The sequence below is a fragment of the Epinephelus lanceolatus genome, chromosome 1, assembly GCF_041903045.1.
Source record: "Epinephelus lanceolatus isolate andai-2023 chromosome 1, ASM4190304v1, whole genome shotgun sequence".
Taxonomy (NCBI): domain Eukaryota; kingdom Metazoa; phylum Chordata; class Actinopteri; order Perciformes; family Serranidae; genus Epinephelus; species Epinephelus lanceolatus.
The window spans coordinates 9,856,992-9,878,053 of NC_135734.1; positions in this window are offsets into that span (position 1 = coordinate 9,856,992).

Here is a 21,062-nt window from a genome sequence, read left to right on the forward strand (position 1 = left end):
TCATCTTTGTCCTTGGGCAAAATTAGGGCTGTCAGTTGTTAGTTCTGCATCTAGGTTTCACAGATTGCATACTCAATCACAAGCTGAAATGTTAGAAGAAAATGGTACAATTAACTAATTGACAGCTGACTGACTGAACATCAAAGGAGGTTACTGCCGAAAAGAACGTAGGCTTCATGACTCAACTGTTGTGCTCCACAATTAGATGATACAAGATGAAATAGCTTTCAACAAACACAACAGACATGTGTACCACCTTAGTTTAGTCTGTTTGCATGCTGACGTTTGCTAATTAGCACTAACACAAAGCACAGCTTTGCACACCACACACACGCTTGTGTACAGCATGTGTGCAATGCTTTGACACCTTTTGCAGAAGTATAATTCTCACCTTGCAGCAGCAGTTGTTGATGCAGTGGCCACCGACTGAAGTCATCAAATACCAACCCTATGCCAGGGGATGTCTGTATAAGATACCATTGCACAATGGTGTTATGAAATGCACCGATGGGCAGCAGTTTGCAATGCCATTGGTAACAACTGAATATAAGGAGACTAAAAGTCCTATAGGGTGGGATGGGAGGTGGATGGTTCCAACAAACTCTGGCCTTCCACCCAGTAGCCTGCAATTTATTTCCTGTGTGTGAATGTTGAACCAAACCATTATATTTTTTTCTAAATCTAATAACATGCTTTTTTCTGCAGAAGGAAATAAATGTAAATACAAGGTGTTTTACCGACGTTGTAAGTTTATTTTGAAAAGACTATGCATTTATCAAGCAGAAACTGTACAGTTCCTGTGAAAACAGAAGAGTATTTTGAAAAGACACAATGCATTTAACCGGCGTAAATTGAGACTGGGTCATCAACAACAGACACAGGAGGATAACTAGCACGTAATATGTAGACGTGAAAGCCCACAGACAAAGCGGTTATATTTGATGAGTCGGGATGAGAACACATTCTGTCCTTTGTCTCAGTCTGATGATCCATGCCTCGCTCCTCCACAGTGTCTGCCTCTCAAACTAAAAACCAAGATGGCGACGACTGAAATGTCGTCAAAACCTCACAAACCAATGGGCGATGTCTTGGTAGCTATGTCTATCATTTTTGCAGTCTATGGGGTAGATCGTAAACCTCTGCGTAACCCTGCACTAAAATGATCAACTTCTCCCCTACATTTACCAAATTGATGATATTAATGGAATAAAAAAAGGAATCTGCCTGCTGTTATTGATTGTTCCATGTCATATGGCACATTCCGGGGCAAGTAGTAAAATTTTGTAAACCACCTGGACTATTGCTCACCTGTATGTGTGTATGTATGTGCTATCGGGAAACTTCAAATTGCACAAAACAGTGCAGTTAAACTTGTCCCACATTGCCCTTTAAGAATGAACACAGATAGCACTTATGGCTACCAGTGGAAAAAAGGCTCACCCTAAGTACAATCTCTTTCTTCAGCAACTGCATTTATTCCACAAAACCTGAGTTTTTACACAGTCAAGTTACCAAATATAGCAACTTTTATAGTTATTTCACCAGAACAGCAGATGTTGGCCAAATCATGTCCCCTTGCCCAAAATCTAACACTTAAGGACAGTTACTTATTAAGTCATCCGTCAATGGAATAGCTGCCCCCTTTACATACATCAATCCAATAATAAATCCTCATTTAGATTTAATTTACGGATGCATTACTTAAACAGCTGATCAATGGTCCAGTGATGGTCACAACTTATTCCTGCTCCCTGGTTATGGCCCCTGGTGGCTAACTCATGGATTAATTGCAGGATTAATTGGATAATGAGAATATCATTGAACGTGTATCAGTATGGATGCGTCAGTGAACTTCTACATCCACGTATTATAACACAATGAAAGGTGCATATGTGATGAAAAGAGTGCAGCACAGAGGTGATATTGTATACAGCTTCTATTGTAATTAATCAGATGCACACCACACACACACTTGTGTACAGCATGTGTGTGATGAATATGATGCACTGAAATTCAGACCCCAGGAAGACTAGCTGTTGTCCATGGCTTCAGCTAATGGGAATCCTTGTAAATATATAAATAAATATGACATGCAGTGCATACTGCTGCAGCCTTCTGGCCCCTAAAACTGGCTCTTCTGAATGCTTGCACAACGCTACCAAGTTGCTCCCGCTTTGAGCACCTTTTGCACCACTACATTGACAACAATGGATTTGAGGTTGCAAAAAATGGGGCATGTGTTCGGGCCCTTAGCTAGCTAGTGTTAGCAGCTGTATAATTCAATCGATAACAATAAAGTAAGCTTAACACCAACCCAGTGAATTGTGACCTGCTCTTACTGAATCATTTGCATTGACCCAACAATACATTTTGAGATAAGCTTAACTATCAACATAGCTAACTGGAGAGGAGAGCTACTGAGAGAGCTATTGTGATTACTGACATGTCGTTTCCAAGCTGATTGTCAACATAGTGGCAGTGTTGGCAGTTGAGAGACTCCTCCCTTGACTCTCTGTCAACTAGGAGAGAAGTGTGCATGGTATGTTTTCTAAGAATAATAAAACAAAGGATTATTTTTTACTGCAGCTGATTTTTATAAATGACTACAAAAGAAAATATCAGTAAAAAGTGTATTTTCTTCATTTTTTTAAATTTCAAAACAGATGAAATCATAACCTTCTTGGTGGAAGTAATTACATCAAAATGAAAAAAAGAAAAACATTAGGTATAGCCATTTTAGTAACTCATTTATTGAATCATTTGTATATTAAAACTGTTTAGATGCTTTCAATTGTTTGTTTGAATTCTGCAGTCCACGCAAACACAAAGAAAAAAGTAGCCTACATTTTTTTGCCTGCCCAAGTCAAAGGTAAATTTACTTGTCCAAAAGATATAGAGAGGTACTGTATTTTCCATCGCTCACTCTAAACATTTATAATATGACTTTTAACAACATTTTGAAGATTTCATTTTAATTCTGGGCGTGTACTTTAATTGAATCATTTAACATTATATTCATTTGTTTTCTTGTTGTCTTTAAAAGGACCTTTCCGGAGGTATATAATGTGACTTGACATTGGGTGAAACAGCTTCTCTTGCAGGATGAGGGCAGGTTGTTGGGGGTCTTCAGTGGGCCCAGTTGTCAGGGATCCTTTGGTTTTAATGAGAGCACACACACACACACACACACACACACACACACACACACACACACAAAGGCGCTGGACTTAAAGGCTGGACTACAATTGGTTGGGGAGTTAATGAAGCAAAGGCATGATAGAGCATGCTCTCTGGGGAGATTATCAACAACAGTCCAGCACTCCCTCTGCTACTGTGCTGATTGACTTGGCCTCAAATTGGCTGCGATGCCTCTCCCAGCCTGTGAGGAAAGCTGCACTGCGGCCTACTGGATGCACCCTTGTCTGGTCTGTCAGTGGAGAACAAAGGATATTTCAAAGGTTTCCCTCTTCTGCCTTTGTCAGCTTGAGTAGACATGATTATAATGAGTTGACCCAAGAGGTTTCAAAGGAGCTTTTTCTGACTACTCCACTGGGTTCATCAAAGGCCATCAAAGAAAGTGCAACAAACAGGGAGGCAGATATGCAGAGAACAGTCATACAGAGGAACGAGAAAACTCAGGGGTTTTATTTTAAAATCAAGGTGAAAAACATAAAGAAAGATTCAGGCACAGTAACAAACAAAAAAACAATTTCACTGCATTCAAACTTTTGAGTGAAAACACAGTTCACAAGAAGATGACTTCAGTCTGCATTTGCACCCCCTGCAGCAGTCATCCCACGAGACTTCTGGGTGCTGTCTTCTGCTGCCAGGCAATTGCAGCGACAGTGTGATTCACTCACATGACAAGATTTTGCAAAGCAATTAAGTGAAAACTCAAGGGAGTTCATCAGTCTCCTGAGGCAAGCATCATATTTAGCTCCTCACTCCAAGTTTGAAGAATGACTGAAGTTTACAAAGAGACAAGTTAGTCAAGACTGTTCAACAAGAACAACAAGATCTGTGTTTCTTTATTTAAACTTTCTGCTTTCCTACCAAAGCTGTCCCACAGGTGAAACAAACACAGTGTACTTGTGAAAAACTGAAGCTACAGCACAAACAACAGGACAAGCATCAGCGGGCCTGTATTAAAATCATATACTGACAATAATCTTTGTGATTACACAGAGAAAAATTGTAATTTAGTGTGCTGATCGAATTTAAAATGGAAAAAGTGATTATTTGGATGTCAATGGCAAAAATAACTGGAGGGGGATACTGTATTTAAGAGGCTTGTTTTTTCAGCTAGGTGGTGATATCTTGTGAAACCAGACAACTTAAGGCATCACTTGGTACCAACCATGTCTGCATAGCTTGTTGGGAGGGGAAATTAATAGCTTTTTAAAGCTAGGCTAAATTTTGGCAGAACAACTGGCGTGGTCATCTTCAAAGGTGTCCCTTCAACTCTCACTTCAAGATATCTGAATGAAAATGGATTTTATGGGTACCTAAGAGTCTCCCCCTAAACTTCAGGCTTGTTCCCAGTAAATATTTTGTGCCTTACACTCAGTTTACACTTACCAGGTAATCGAGGAATGGACACATATTCTGACTTTATGACAGCTTCAGAGGAAGGGAGTCACCACTTGTTTTTTCATCATGCAGGTAAATCTGAATGACCTGCGATCTTCTCTGAAATCAACCAAGCTAACAATGTGTAGCATCTCCATACTGACAAAAGTTTAAACATTTGTATGTGTGATTCAAACAGCTAACTAATGTTAGCTCAAGTGGGTAGTCAATAATCTGGTTTAATATATCCAAAGAACTTGTATAAAAATTAACTGCTTGGCAACTAGACCACTTGTTTAATAGAGACATTCCTTTTGTTGTCAAAATGTGTAGCTACACCTGGCTACTGAAAGGGACTGGGTGTTTTAATTGGACTAGGCTTTTAACTGAAGTTTTATGGTACTTAATACATTAAATCAGGATTGTTGTGGAACTCAAAATATAGACTGCACCAGTATTAGTTGATGCACATCAGATAATTAGTATCATTAACTGTAAAATAAGAAACAAAAGTATCAGTATGCAATTCCTTAACTCTCCATATTGACATAGATTTCAATTTGCCTAAATGTTTTAACAGCAAAACTGAATTCTTGAAATTCAGTTATGGCTTTTGGTTTCTGTGTGCAGCCCCAACATTGTCATTTGCCCCATCTGGCCACCCCTATGAAACATTTCTGAAGGCACCACTGCATTCTACTGACAGTGTTATTAGAACGTGGCAGCCCATCATGCTCTGTGAGAAATCTGTAAATGAAATCTTAAAAATGTATCCAGTAATTTCTCAGGTTAACATGAGCATCCAAAGAAAGCAATATGACTCTCATGAAATTATGATTACATCTGATGATTCAGTTTCCTGCTTTACAAAGTAAAAGGGAATAACAGCAGTGTGTAATCTCCAGAAATCAATGCGCAGCTTTCACAAATCAAGTGAGCCAGGCGTGTTCCCTGTAAAGATGTTGAATCTCTCAAGAGGTTCTGTTCTTCCAATCCAATCAATACCCTTTGTCTGTTTCCACTTAGCCAGCTATGGGTCAGTGTGTGTGTTTTAAATGAGGTGTAATAATCAGTGGACACTCTTAGCAGGATCCATTGTGCTGTGGAAGACAAAAGAGCTTCTCACCTCAGACAATCTGTTTGCATTTAGCTTTGTTTAAAAGACATGTTCACTGACAATGTGCCATGTCAAACTCAAGCTGCATTAAATCAGTGTTAGGCAGCATTCTCATTTAAATCTTGCTGGTCAGTTCAGGTCCAGTGTTGCAGTAGGACAGCCTGTAAGTCATGGGTTGTTAACAGCACAAGATACCCTTGCATCACAGAGGCAGACATTTCACATAATCTGTACCTGACAGCAGTACGAAACAGTGTGAGTACTCACTGTCCACTGCTCATTTTCAGCCCGTCATCATGCAACTAAACTGGCTCCATATTTGTCTGAGCTGTCACTATGTTCCGCTTTCAGCACACACATATGGGCTTGGAAAGGGCTGTCAATAAGAAGTCAATTTGCGCCAGTCACAGTGGAGAATGATTACAACACACAGCAAAGAACACCATTTAATGAGCTATGATCATGGAAAATGAGGAAAAAAAGCTTTTGAGCAACTTGCTTTTGTTTCTCACATAAAATGTTACCTGGTTAGTATTATCCATTGTGCAAGTATTTGCTACTGGCTGGGGCAAGAAATAGACAGAAAAATATACTATGTTTTCATAAAGACAGTCACAGTCCATAATTTCACTGTTTTTAATACTTATTAAATCCACTTTTAGCATATTTGTCTTTGAATTTAAACTGAAAAGGTTGCAAGTTCCTCTACAAGTAAACAAATTTAAAAACATGCCTGGTCTAAGGCTGTAAAGCCGTGGCCGATATTCAGAGCAGTAACATAGCAGCAAACCACTATTTGTTATGCAAAGTTGTGTAATGGCTTCCTAAGCAGAGAACGAAGTTATGATCGTTCTTAGTGTGTTGTTCTCTGTGGTAGCCTTCCTTGCTGTGCGTGCATGATGCTAAGTGCATGTGTGTCCTTGTGAGTTTGCCCCAGTGGCTAACTTATCACCGCTGCTTGGCCATTTGCTCATACAACAGTTACCACTGATATCAAAACGGCATGGTCACAAAAGTGACACTCCCACCATTCAGTTTGCCCCCCAGGTAACACCATTGGCTCTGTCAGCACTGTTGGTGTTGTTAGTTTATTAAGTTAGCCCTGTTAGCTGCTAGCTGCCAGCTCAGCCACCTCCATGTTGAGAACCATGTGTAGGCAATCCTGCTAACATGTCCGGAATGAAGTTGTCACATGCTAGCATGCTAACATATCCTAATTAGCACCAAACATAAGGTGAGGTTTATGGGAATGGCCTAAGTTTTGGAAGTGTATAAAGTGTGTCATAAACCAAAGTACTGGATATATTAAAATGTTGACCTGATGAAAAGTCAGAGGATTAACAGTGTTACTACAATTCATTCTGAGGGGAACATGGATGTCTGAACCAAATGTCATGGTAATCCATTCAATAGTTGTGACGATATCTTACCCAAAGCCACAAATGTCCACCTCATGGTAGCACCACAGAAAAAGTCTGGGGATCATCATTGTCAATAAGATTAATCATTTGGGCACCATTAATTTTGTACAATTTTTTTGAACCATTTGGACCATCTTTAGATGTTGATATATTTTACTATGTAAGTGAAAACTTTGACCAGCTGGTGGCACTAGAGAAAAACACATGGCATCACCAGAGTCAGGAGGCTTTATCATCTGGCACTGTGAATGTCTGCAATCCAATAGCTGTTGAGATACTTCAGAGCAAAGTGATGATCCGACCACTAAACAGACTGACATTGCCATCCCCAGGGCCTAACTGCTACCATGGCTAAGATACTATATCCTCATTCCTGACTAATTCACTCTGAGCTCAGAAAGGCCTGATGAGTAAAATTAAGGCCTTGTGTCTCAGCTCCAGAGAACTTTATATGTCAGAGATACTTGTCATAACAGTTACACAGTCTTCCTAATAAAATGAGGCATTGAGACTTCATACCGCCTCTCATGCTCTAATATAAATAAGGGGCTTTATAAAGGGAAGACCCATTTGGATTTTGTAAGTCAACAGATGGTTGACCTTTTCTGACCTGCTTTCTAATGTCATCATTGTGCTGGAGGAAAAGTCAGAAGGAGCATAAGGTCAGGGCCAAAACATGTTGAAAATATTTCTATGCATGGCTGAAGTCTGCTGACTTTCATTTGTTGTTAAACCAATGCCCACATGCACATACTTACTGTTTGCACACATAAACATAAGCACATATTGACAATAGAGAGAAAATATTTTGTACTGGTTTCATGACCCGATAGATGGCTTGAGTAATAGAGTGAGACCACCTCTGATTGTGTTGTCCCATTACTGTTTCACCGACAGTCAAAACAGATTGTTGTCTGTAAAAAAAAGTTCACATTGAAAAAAGAATGTATGTGCTCATTAAAAATGCCTCTTGTTTATCCTGTATATTTGTACATTCTGTTTTTGAATTCAGGCTATTATTCCCATGGACTATGGAGAGCACTGTCGGTGCCTGTTTGAATAAAGACACAACCGTGACATGACGAGCTCCATCTAAGAAGATGGAAATGAGCATCAAGCCTCTGTGTCTGCACTGAGACTTAACACACATTCTTACTTACAGTATGCTGCAGGCAAAAAGTGAAGCTGTTTAATTGGGCCCTGGGAGAATACACCAGAACACTCCGTCCAACAATTCCTTATGCATTTAACAGATGATTAACTTTACCGAAATGCATTATGTTTTCACACTTCTGTTGTGATTTTCCTCCCAACAGTACACCTTCATTATTCAGATAGTATAGAAGCAATAATCTTATCACAGTGAGGTCCTTCAAGTAAAAGGGACACACGACAAAAAGAGAAACTAACCTCCTCTCTGTTGTATTCCACACTACTGAATTCCAGTGTTAGAAAAGGCTGAAATAAATAACAATGTGAGCTTCAACTCTGGATCAGATTCTCCGGGCTGCAGAGAGAAGTCCCAGCGCTCCTCAATGAGAAATTTCATGTTTTGTTGACACTGGTGGAACTTATTGCCTCGCTGGCCCTCTACTGCAGAGACTGCATTTGTTTTACCACCATTTTCATAATCGTGTCCACTGTTCAGTGACCGCTCCTGGAACAGGCCATTCGCATTCTGATAGAAAAACTAATATCAGATGATGAAGGCACACTATTCACATATCTATGTGTTGATTGATGTTTACTTAGCTAGGAAAGGATTTTCCTGCCTACAAACTGTGCCAATAAAGTACACCTCCCAGAGAAATCAAACAATTTGACATCCAGCGCAAAATAGTCTATACCGATGCTGAAAACCTATGTAAACATAAATCATCAAGTCGAAGAGTCTACAGCCACTGTACCAGCATTTTGAGACTGTACTATGGCACAGTGGTGCTTTGAGCTAAACATTGATGTCAGCATGCTAACATGCTTGCTATGACATTGCTAAAGACCCTTTACCACTGGATAGAAACCCTGCTATCACCCACTTACATCTGGCTTTTGTCCTTATTGGATATGGTTACAATCAACATTCATACCAGGTACAAATGGCTCTGCAATAGACACGGTATTTATCAGCTCCAGCTACGATAGACAGTAATGTCAACATGACACTGAGGCTGAATGGGCGATCTCCCCAATACATCGTCGACCTCCTAAAGTGTACACCCCCTCAAGGTCACTGAGGTTGGCCGATCAGCTGCAGCTTGTAGTCCCAAAAAGCCGTTTGAAAACAAGAGGTGACCACGCCTTCTCGGTAGCTGCCCCTAGGCTATGGATACCTGCCTGCCCATGTCAAAATGGCCCCCACTGTAGAATCTTTTAAGTCCCGCCTCAAGACCCACTTGTTTTCCTGGGCTTTTGATTCTGGTTGACGAGTAGACCAACCTGTCTCTGTGTCTGTTTATCCCTTGCGCGTATCGCTTCTGTATCTATGACCTGTATATTTCGTATGTGTATTTCAGTATAGTCCTATGTGGATATTCTGTGTATTCTTATGTGGATTTCTGTATATTTCTGTATATGCTTATGTGTATTTTTGTGCAGCACTTTGGTAACTTTGTGTTTTTGAAATGTGCTATATAAATAAAATGGACTGGACTGGACTGGACCAAGCAGCAGCTTGTGGAGATGCCAAAAATTGCAGTTCTTTGAATGTCCACTTGAGGCTGGCTTCAGAAGCGAGTCAATCCCCAATGAACTCCATGTCAAAACACCCAACTTTACACCATAAATCAACATGTTAACAAGGTCTCTTTAGCTAATTTCAACATTCATGACAATTGTAGGGGGGTGGGGGGGTTTATATAGCTTACCAACTTACACCGATTTACATTCACACAAGGCGAGGCTGCTTGATTGACAAGTGTCACCACAGTCTGTGAGTCAGATCCACCACTCGCCCCTCCACAACCCCACGTCTCAAATGTGGTCACTTCTGGCTCGAAAAAAACCCAAGATTTTCACCCCATTTGTATCTGTGTCCATCCAAACAGTGCTCGAACACTTTTAAATTAGTTTGTACCAAGTTTGAAAGACAGACTGGAAATAAGTAACATATTTTTTAATAAAAGAAATAAGAAAAGAGATGAGAGAAGTAACCACCGTTACATTTTCACGGGGCTTTAACGGGGGGTCAAACCGCCATGCCAAAAGAAACCCCAGAAATGCATACTCGTCTTCTGCCGAGCTGTGTTCACGGTTCTGGTATACTGGCAATGGGAAATGAGTCTGTCTCCTGTTTTTAGCATTTTTTCCCATATTTAAAGGACCTGCATATACCTGCTGATTTTATAGGGAAAAGGGTAAAACATACTGACGTTCATCAGGTATAATGTTAACCATGTTCAACATCATAACTTAGTACGTTTGCATGCTAACATTTGCGTCATTAGTATTCTAAGTATTTGCTCAATTGGACAAATTAAATTTTGACCTGATGATGGCACAAAATAATAGTTACATCCAATAGTTTTTGAGGCATTTCACTCAAAATCACAAATGACAACTTCATGATGGCACAATAGGAAAATTTAGGGGATCACCGAAATATTTAGGGTACATGATCCTCAACAGTAAATGTCCAATGGATTTCATAGCAATACATTTAAAAGCTGTGTAGATATTTCAGTCTGGCACTGTAAAAATAATGGACATAATAATAAACAACGACAATAAACGTATTAATAGTTGACATTTTTCTGAAAAATTGCATACCTTTTTCCAAAGCTTATGTTTCCCCATACAATTACATTTTTCTATCATAAAATGTCAATCAGGCAAACCACAGAACTTTAGTTTCACCACCCTCCGCACTGCATCATTCATCAAATGCTTGCTGAGTAACATGCACTTTGTGAGTTAAATTTATCTTTGCATGTGTGAGAGTTTGGGAATAATAAGAGAACAGACTCACAGGTGCTGTCTCTGCAGGGCATCCGGGTGCTCTCAGGAAGAGGTGTGAAGTCACACCCACACTCTCCCAACAACAATGACGATAACGGAGGCAAGCTCAGCGTGATTGCTGCACCCAACAAGGAGCCATGATAACTCTGGTAATGCATCCCTTCTCAATGTCTTGGATAAACAATCTATGTGAGATGACCCTCTGCTGAACCCTGTTGATGATCATGCCTTCTTTAAGAGTGGAGCTCATCACATTGTCCAAATACAGGTAGCAAGGAGCCGAGGCACTCTGCTCCATCAAAAGCTGAGTGCTGTGTGCATTACCAAAGGCAGTGAAATGCTCTCAGCTTTTCACACTTCAGTTTCATGTATTTAGCTGCCTATGAGTGCACTCAGCTTTGAAGGAGACTCTTGTTCTTTAAAAAAAATAAAAAAATAAAACTATAATTTCACCTTCAAAGGTTAAACTGGAACTATTTGTACAAGCTGTGCTGAAGAAATACATTTACAGCAATCATTTCTGTACAGTGAAATCTAAGATATTTGGCCTGAAACAAAACAATTTGTGGGAACAGCATCATTTTGCTCGTAAAATAGTCATTTTCTCCATTCCATCAACCTTTATTTGACATCTCCCCAAAGCCAGGAAAAGAAAGAGTAGTGTCACATTTTTACTTCACCCTCCATACCCCCGCTGGTGGGTTACCTTGCCTGAGAGAAAAAGCACCTGTCAATTAGGAAGAAGAAAATGTCACCAGCTTTGCCGTCAAAAGTGACCTTGTGTGGGGTGAAACTGGTGATGTATGTCTAGTGTAAGAACAGAACAGGATGTTTGAAAGTTGATATTTCACATTCCCTCTCCAGTGACAATGTTTACACACACAATAATATTTCATTATTATTCAACTACGAATATGACAACATTCTGAATTTGACACGGGTCATGTAAACAGCATATTCCATTGAATATTCTGCATCAGGCCTTAGTCTGACTGTAGCATGTTTTATTAAATTGTGGGATATGCATATATTATTCAGGTTTCAGGCACAGAACTTTAATATGTGGGCTACTTTAATTTCTCTTTCACACTGCACAATTAGAACTGTTATTTATTTCTTTTTCCCTCAGAGGTGCAGCTCAGCCAAAGACGGCAAGTGGGCTGTTGCTCGGGCAACTTAAAAGAATACTCAGATGATTTGGGAGTTATGCCCTTTCTCTATCATTTTCATAGTGAGACAGCGTGATCAATATCTTTTTTTGTGTCTGTACGTCCAGTGGCTGGGTCTCAGCGGTTAGCATTGCGGCTTAGCTTAGCGAATACAGTTGAAGTCTATAGGGGGTCAGTAGCCTACTCGGTCAAAGTCAACAAATAAATGTTACAGAAACCCTGAAGCTGGCATTTCTACATGTGCATTTAAAATAAACATGTTTAAACATTAATTCGAAAAACAAGAGTCCTTTTTAGTCGTTTTAGAAGAAGTTTGATACACAGAACTATAGTGTGTTTACATCCTGCACTGTGATCCGCGGAGGGATACACCGGTGAGCAGGCACAGGCACAGAGTAGCCTGTAAACAAAACTCAGTTGTTTATTTAGCCTAACAATATCTCCGGACTACAGTAGCTGCAATGGACGACTTTGAACGTGATTTTGAAGAGTTTCTTGTAGCAGACACAGATCCAGAGCCATACCTGTTTGAGCCGGAGTATACAGATGAGGAACTCCAGGTGTTGGATGCTGAGCGGGCAAGAAAAGAGGCTAAATCCTCCGAGGCAGTGGAACAGCAAGGGGCCGAGGGGAGACGGAGGTCAGGGGAGGATAGGTGGTGTAGCCACGGGGCTTGCCAACCTATGCCTACAGAGGTGGAATCATTTTGCTGCACAGAATAGGATTCGGTGCTACCATCGTTTGGGAGGCTAGAGATATGTCATCAGGAGGAAAACCGCCGCAGAGAGTGCATCACAAGGAGTGAAAACTTTGCAGCAATCACTAATCCTGGCGTGATTGAAACATTTTTTCATGTTCCTAAGAAACTGGAAAAAACGCCACAGGCCTGCAGGAGCTGATGGGCAGCTTTCAGTCGAGTGAGTAATATCGCTTTATGATCGTCCGTGTCGTCTCTTTGTTTGCATTTACCGAGTGACCTAGTGTACCTGTCCCAGAGTCAGCTGCAGCTGTTGCTCACCTGTGTATCCCTCAGCGCAGGATGTAAACACACTATAGTTCCGTGTATCAAACTTCTTCTAAAACGACTAAAAAGGACTCTTGTTTTTCGAATTAATGTTTAAACATGTTTATTTTAAATGCACGTGTAGAAATACCAACTTCAGGGTTTCTGTAACGTTTATTTGTTCACTTTTACGAGTAGGCTACTGACCCCCTATAGACTTCAATTGTATTCATTAAGCTAAGCCGCAATGCTAACCGTTGAGACCCAGCCACTGGACATACAGACACAAAAAAGATATCGATCATGTTGTCTCAATATGAAAATGATAGAGAAGGGCATAACTCCCAAATCATCTGTGTATTCCTTTAAGCCCATACGTACGCATGTCCCTGGTTGAAGGATTGAAAGAGGGAGTCTGTGTTTGTGTGCTCCAACAAGTCTGCCATTGGTGGAAAACTTAAAACTTAAACAGTAATAATAGTGGAATATTCCTTTTCAATAGCAATGTAAACAGCTCAGTAGGACTGTTGTTGAATGTTGAAGCGAAAAGCTAAAATATTTTGTGCATGTCAACATAGTCAGTGAGTAGGAGTCGTGTCAAGTGGCTATTTGTGTTACACTTATAGGGGCTGATAATATTTAAATGATTTTAGACATCAGGGTTTAGTTATAAAAGCTTATTCCAGTGTGTGGGATTCTCTCAGCTGCTCACTGTATCATATAAAGGTGGGTGTGTTTTCAAAGACTGATATCAAAGTTGACAGGCTTATTAAATATATAAATGCCTATGTCTGATTGTCTGTGAATCTAACATTGCTTTGCATATAAAAGGGTTTCTATTGATCACATAGGCTTTTTTCCTGCCTGCCAGACGATTTGGATCACAGTCCCAGTCCATCTTGTTTATGGATTGGCTGCTGTCAGGAAATGCTCACTAAAGACAGACACTAACTGGTAATAAACAACACCATTTAACATGTCACTGTGTTGTATTTCACTGACTGTCAGCAAGCTGTTGATTTTCTAACTTACTGTAACTAGGCTCTGAAGACCTTTTTATAGCAACAGTATAATGACTGGTTACAACAGTGTGTTTATCTGCTGTAATGTAAGCTGCAAACATGAACATGTCTAGCTAACTGGTGTACTACCTACAATAGAAACCAAGTTTTACTTCTAAGGCCGAGGACTATATGCATGAAGTAACTAGGACACATAGTTTGTCGGGTTACATATGACATTAAAAGAAAAGCACATTTTACAACTAGCCCATTTGCTGTGTAGTGCATTAGCCAAACACAATGGCTTAAACATACTGTTTGATTATATGGACAAGTAAGATAAGGAGCCAGATAGGCTTATGTTTTTACCTGGGACCTTAAAGCTTTAGCCTATATATGTGTCAACAGAAGTATGTGTCTCTTAGCATGATTTCATGTAAAGTCATAGAGTGCATATTTAAGATCCATTTGATCAGATTTGCATTATTATATAAGTGCCATAAGGAAATGTTCATATATTGAATCTCCATATATGAAATATGTAAAGTACATATAGGCTATGTATATATGTGTAGAAACTGTATGAAATCTACGAGAAATGTTTAACAATTTCACATATTGATATTATATGTCTACCCCATACCAATATGCACATATATTGCCATATATTTCATATATATATAATTATTCATATATATTACATATATGTATTTGTATAAATGTGTGATGTACAAATTTATATAAATTTCATTTATAGGCAACATGGTGTGCATATATTTCACATGCTCCTTATTCTTTCTCACTCACTCCTAATACAGAGTCCCAACCAGGACTTCAGCCTCATATAAGCCTACAGCATTTTTGTATGTATGTTGTTTTCATAAACTTATATACTTACATATATAAATCAAATATATAATGTCACATGTTCACAACATATAATAGCTTATAAAAACTCATGATATATATAATTTTAACATATGTACAAATATAATATATGCTTATATATATATTGATCTCTCTCTCTCTATATATATATATATCATTATATAGATATTTTTTAATACATGTACATAGCCTATATTGATATTATATATGTAAATATAATAGATGTACATGTGCGTCAAAATGAATCAGAAAAACATATATAAGCATTCATATATATATATATATACAGTACAGGCCAAAAGTTTGGACACACCTTCTCATTCAATGCGTTTTCTTTATTTTCATGACTATTTACATTGTAGATTCTCACTGAAGGCATCAAAACTATGAATGAACACATGTGGAGTTATGTACTTAACAAAAAAAGGTGAAATAACTGAAAACATGTTTTATATTCTAGTTTCTTCAAAATAGCCACCCTTTGCTCTGATTACTGCTTTGCACACTCTTGGCATTCTCTCGATGAGCTTCATGAGGTAGTCACCTGAAATGGTTTCCACTTCACAGGTGTGCCTTATCAGGGTTAATTAGTGGAATTTCTTGCTTTATCAATGGGGTTGGGACCATCAGTTGTGCTGTGCAGAAGTCAGGTTAATACACAGCCAACAGCCCTATTGGACAACTGTTAAAATTCATATTATGGCAAGAACCAATCAGCTAACTAAAGAAAAACGAGTGGCCGTCATTACTTTAAGAAATGAAGGTCAGTCAGTCCGGAAAATTGCAAAAACTTTAAATGTGTCCCCAAGTGGAGTCGCAAAAACCATCAAGCGCTACAATGAAACTGGCACACATGAGGACCGACCCAGGAAAGGAAGACCAAGAGTCACCTCTGCTTCTGAGGATAAGTTCATCCGAGTCACCAGCCTCAGAAATCGCAAGTTAACAGCAGCTCAGATCAGAGACCAGATGAAGACCAGATGAGTTCTAGCAGCAGACCCATCTCTAGAACAACTGTTAAGAGGAGACTGCGCGAATCAGGCCTTCATGGTCAAATAGCTGCTAGGAAACCACTGCTAAGGAGAGGCAACAAGCAGAAGAGATTTGTTTGGGCCAAGAAACACAAGGAATGGACATTAGACCAGTGGAAATCTGTGCTTTGGTCTGATGAGTCCAAATTTGAGATCTTTGGTTCCAACCGCCGTGTCTTTGTGAGACGCAGAAAAGGTGAACGGATGGATTCCACATGCCTGGTTCCCACTGTGAAGCATGGAGGAGGAGGTGTGATGGTGTGGGGGTGTTTTGCTGGTGACACTGTTGGGGATTTATTCAAAATTGAAGGCACACTGAACCAGCATGGCTACCACAGCATCCTGCAGCGACATGCCATCCCATCCGGTTTGCGTTTAGTTGGACGATCATTTATTTTTCAACAGGACAATGACCCCAAACACACCTCCAGGCTGTGTAAGGGCTATTTGACCAAGAAGGAGAGTGATGGAGTGCTGCGGCAGATGACCTGGCCTCCACAGTCACCGGACCTGAACCCAATCGAGATGGTTTGGGGTGAGCTGGACTGCAGAGTGAAGGCAAAGGGGCCAACAACTGCTAAACACCTCTGGGAACTCCTTCAAGACTGTTGGAAAACCATTTCAGGTGACTACCTCTTGAAGCTCATCGAGAGAATGCCAAGAGTGTGCAAAGCAGTAATCAGAGCAAAGGGTGGCTATTTTGAAGAAACTAGAATATAAAACATGTTTTCAGTTATTTCACCTTTTTTTGTTAAGTACATAACTCCACATGTGTTCATTCATAGTTTTGATGCCTTCAGTGAGAATCTACAATGTAAATAGTCATGAAAATAAAGAAAATGCATTGAATGAGAAGGTGTGTCCAAACTTTTGGCCTGTACTGTATATATATATATATATATATATACAGTACAGGCCTGTACTGTACTGTATATATATATATATATATATATATATATATATATATATACAGTACAGGCCAAAAGTTTGGACACACCTTCTCATTCAATGCATTTTCTTTATTTTCATGCCTATTTACATTGTAGATTTTCACTGAAGGCATCAAAACTATGAATGAACACATGTGGAGTTATGTACTTATGTACAAAAAAGGTGAAATAACTGAAAACACTACCTCTTGACTACCTCTTGAAGCTCATCGAGAGAATGCCAAGAGTGTGCAAAGCAGTAATCAGAGCAAAGGGTGGCTATTTTGAAGAAACTAGAATATAAAACATGTTTTCAGTTATTTCACCTTTTTTTGTTAAGTACATAACTCCACATGTGTTCATTCATAGTTTTGATGCCTTCAGTGAGAATCTACAATGTAAATAGTCATGAAAATAAAGAAAACGCATTGAATGAGAAGGTTTGTCCAAACTTTTGGCCTGTACTGTACATATATATATATATATATATATATATATATATATGTACACATTACCACATATACACATACGGCATATATGGCAGCTACATATTGATTAATACCATACACAAATTTATAGTATAGATATTTATACATATATAACATTTTACAATGGGTATATGTTCTAAACTTATATCTTCAAACATCCTGAGGATGTATGAATGCAATAATACTATATCACCTTAAAGGTAACATATATGGTGACATCACTCTTGATATGAGTGCACATGTGTCATACATTACATTTCTGTATGGCTTGAAATATTAAAATGACACCTGGACATGGTGTTTTAAACTAAGTCATAGAGCTAATGTTTGCTCTAAGGAAAACAGCAACAGCTGATATAATCTGCTAAAGATGGTTTTGTCTATCTCAGCCTGAAGTCAAGGACCCATTGTTTAAAAGATAGCAAAGGAATTGAGTGTTAAATCTCCTCCAGTTATCATTACCCACTGCATATGTGCTGTTTGAGAGAGGAAAGCGTGGCAGGCATAGCAACAGTAACTAAAGGGGGTGGGGATTAGCGAATGGTCAATAAGAAGCATATTAGAACCACTGTAACAACATCAGGAGCAGTTGTATTGCCAGTAGTGTTTGTAGGTTAACTGTGATGGATTTCATTTGAATACCTTCTCCTGTGCTCAAAGTTCAACCACTCCTTCACCCTCTCTTTGGTTTATCCTCCACTCTCAAAGCAGGCACTCAATCTTTTAGGCTTTAAGTGGATGGAGAGCTTCAGGTCTTGGCTCAGACTCACCTCCTGGACAGAGATTAAATTCTGATTAATTTCTCTGGGAGACTGCAGCAGGTACGTTGGAAATCAGCTGGAAATTGAGAGAAACCATCCCTCTAGGCTGAAAACTGTGCAAATATTTGCACAATGATATTTTGTTTCCCATACAGTATTCATCGTGTCCTTAAGCTGCAGCTTTACATATTTTACCTAAAGCATGACAGAAGAACAAGGGGGCCTGAAACCCAGCTGAGGAGCACTCTGCCATTCTACTTCACCTTCAGTGCAAAGATGCAGCTTTCCTCGCTCCACACCTTTGAAAGCGTACATGATGTTTTAGTGGTTTCCCACCTGCAGGGTGTTGACCTTGTCAGTGGTATTTCAGGCTCTGGGGACTTTTCTCACTTGGCTGCCAGCACCCGCAGGTGGATGGAGGGAGGGGTTGTCATGGAAACAGGCCACTGGGATGGGACACGGTGCAGGCTCCAGCACACGCTTTGAAAAGCTTTCATTGATAGCTGTCCCAATGAGCTGATTTCCGGTCTGTTACTAGGCTACCCACTGAGACAGCATAAAGGCTCGTCCGGTCTGTGCAGATAAAAGGACAGCAGCGGATTTTTCAAAGTAGCAGTTTCAGTGTGCAGGTTTAACAAATGCCTGACTACTGCTGCCCTTCTTTGTCCATCATTCTCAGCACAGGACACAGGTCTCCCTAAAGGGTCCATGACATTCACTGACATTTTTCATGCAGCAGCTTCTGACATCTCTGTACACAGCGGAAAGGAGTTGCATGACAGTGTTTAACCCATGTCATCACCAGTATTTGTTGATGCACACAAAGCCAAATCAGTTGCTTACGATAGTCTGACAAAACAGTCATGGGACTTTTTCTGTGATATATAATGTGTATTAGTAACCCTTTATTTAATCCCTTAATTAGCATTAATAAGAACTTTATAAGCATTGAACAATTAATAGATTGTTATAACACATTATAAAATAGACTTTTAAAATATTTTTACTTTGTCAACAAATTATAAGTTTGGGTTTAAAACTGTTTATAAATGTGTATCTGACAAAAAAAACAATCAACAAAAGAATATTGGCATTGTATGCTTTTGCAAACCACAAATACGTTGCATTTGCATGTGGTTCATGTGTGGTTAGGTTTAGGCACAAAAACGAGTTGGGTATTGTTAGGAAAAGATAATTTTATGGATTAAAATGCCCAGATAGGGGGCACAATCCCAGCAGCAAAAATAGAGATGTCTTGGCAAAAATCAGCAGTTTTCGGTGCCAATATACTGGCAGGAAAAGCAGATATGTCTACTTAAAAAACAGACACTTTTTGTCCTGAAAAAGCTGCTGGAAATACAGTGGTGCCTCGCTAAATAACAACCAGCTTTGTTGTTTGCTGGTCTCAAACAGGGGGTTGCAGCATTGCATGTGTCTTGCCTAGGTGTAACACCATCCATCACCCTCTACACCTCCAGATGATGAATTCAGCTCATATACTACATGACTTTAGAAACGTTGATATGATATGTACGATATGTGCGAATGTGACGTTTGCTGAAACGTACAATGCCAACAGGTTTTTGGGGCTGTTTACAGTTTTGAGGAGTTTAAAAAAAAAGTCATAAGGACGTGTCTATTTGCACCCGCGTGAGAATAGCCACACTGGAACTGTGTGCTGTGATTTGGAAGCAATTAGGATTAGTTCAGAGAGGTCATGGTTAAGGCAAGTTATAGCCAATCTTAGATATTTTCTGAGATTTAAGTTGTACATTTATGAGAATAAAATTTAAAATGTACTGTCAGAAAGTCAGGTGATGTATACAGTCCTTGGAGGGAGTAAGCTGTGGTGGGTGACAGGGTAATGTACAGAACTTCTACTGAGTGGACTGGGGTCTGAGTCCCGTGTAAATCAGAGTTGGCTCATTCTTTTATGACTAAGTTGGCGTACTATTTTCAGTTTTAGAATGTATTAAGCTGCTTATTGCACTCTGTCTACATAGACTTTAGCAGAACAGCTTGTGTTAACGTCATATTTCGACATTGCTAGCACGCCCAGGAATATACACAAGGGTCTAAATAGCCACACTGGGTATTTACATCCTGGGAATAGCATTGTTGGTCACAGACACATGGGTGCAAATAGTATCTGCCAATAAATACATACTTTATTGACAAAAATAAACATTTAATTACAAGTGATATCATATTGGTAATCATTCATTAACTGATTATACAACAGTTAGGGATACTTCACAGGAGAGAGCATACACTAGAGCGAACACGTTGTCAGGGGAGACTACACGGAGATTGTTTGATTGCACCACAAAGCTCAGACCTGTCAGTCAACATCTGGGCTCCTACCGGAGATCCATGTTTCACGACAGTGAGCCACTGAGATTGGGATTTGCATTGTGGTGAATTAGACATATCACTGCCTCACTAGATTTTTTAGAGAAAGCAGATGGTTGTTTGATGTCATTGTACTGAAAGAGACAAAGAAAAGCTACCTATAATTCTTTATCAAATGACACAATGATAAATAATTTGCAGTCTCAGACGTGCTGTAAATTCCATTCCACTAACAGTACAAAATGCTGAGAATATGAAACATTTGGCTGATTATAGCATGGTTGCTTGGTGCCAAACAATGCTGCAGTCTGTACTTGCCGTAACTGTCCATTATCCATAATCACCATTTTCTTCTTCCTATCTCAGCTGAATTATACTC